The following is a 1,300-nucleotide window of genomic DNA, read 5'->3' on the forward strand; positions in this document are numbered from 1 at the left end:
GTTTCTTTTGAAGACATGTGTTTTTATATTTTTCACATAGTCTACATAAGTCCAGGGCCAGGATATTTGGTATTTTCCCTTTATCCTTCTTGGTAACCCTTAAATCATGTTTTTTAGGTGGTTGTTTATTTCACCTGTTTGTAACAGTGGTATAACAAAGAATATTAATAATGATGATTCTCTACAAAATCTTCAGGCATTTAGAAGAGCATGAACTACTATCTCTTAAATACCGGCAAAGAGAAAGAGATTCATTTACTAATATGTTTCTATTTACTGTTGATTACTTCTCTTCAATTTAGCATTCATCTTGTAATTTTTTAAAAAATAGTGACGAATAGTGAGGCTGGGCCGAATTTACAACAGCTGACTGTGATGGTACCGTCTGTGATAGTTTAGTATTAAAAATTTATTTCATGGTATCTTTTAAGATGTGAGTCAGGATATAAGCATGCAATTTATGGAAGAAATGTTCATGGCTAATAAACAAGTGAAAATATTCTCTACTAGTTATAAAAAAATGCAGACGATGACCCAATTGGGAAACAAATTGGCAGAGTTTTTTATAAAGATCACCACATTTGTGATGATGGTTGGTAGGCTTTTTGTTTTGTTTTGTTTTGGTATTTTTAATAACTGAAACAAGACAGACCTAAAACTGCAGCTTCTGGAAGAACCATTTGTTCTTGCCGGTCTCGTATCTCTCCTTGAACTTGACCTTGGCTTCTCACTGGGCCTTGTGTTTGAGAGCAGGGTCTCTGAAGACATCCTTGTTGACAACAATTTTGTCCAAGGGGATATCCACAGACTACCTTGTGGGCACGAGGTGATTATAACTATAAACTTTCATAAAAGACTAGATCTTTGACCCCTTGGTGATGTTCATCTTGTTCATGGCAGCTGTCACTTTGCAGGGATAGCAGTCGATTCCAGCCACCAGAGCATGGCTCTAGGGTCGGTCTGAGGTACCATCATCAGTGTTCTTCACAATGACTTCTTTGCGTCTGGAGTAGCATCCAGCCAGGATCAGAACCACATTCTTGGGTTTCATGAACTTGCCCATTTCAGCAGCACCACTTGGGACTACAGCCGGTGGTAGGCTTTTTAACATGCATGTGTGCAATGCTGGAAATGATTCCATAAAGGAGTTCTCACCCTCATTTTGCAGAGGAGGACGCTGAGGCTCAGCAAGTTTCATGAAGCCATCTCATGTCTCACAGCTTGTACGTCACCAAGCTGAGACTCAAACCTAGGTATAGCTACTGACCAACCCCTCCATAGCCACAGGGAGACTTTAGCC

At 39.5% G+C, this 1,300-nt stretch overlaps 1 pseudogene; it reads right to left on the minus strand.

Annotated features, from left to right (window-relative positions):
* Nucleotides 1–652: 652 nt before the first annotated feature.
* LOC101278752 (60S ribosomal protein L27-like) lies at nt 653–1,063 on the minus strand (annotated as a pseudogene).
* Nucleotides 1,064–1,300: the final 237 nt, after the last annotated feature.

The sequence above is a fragment of the Orcinus orca genome, chromosome 3 (genome assembly GCF_937001465.1).
Source record: "Orcinus orca chromosome 3, mOrcOrc1.1, whole genome shotgun sequence".
Lineage (NCBI taxonomy): Eukaryota > Metazoa > Chordata > Mammalia > Artiodactyla > Delphinidae > Orcinus > Orcinus orca.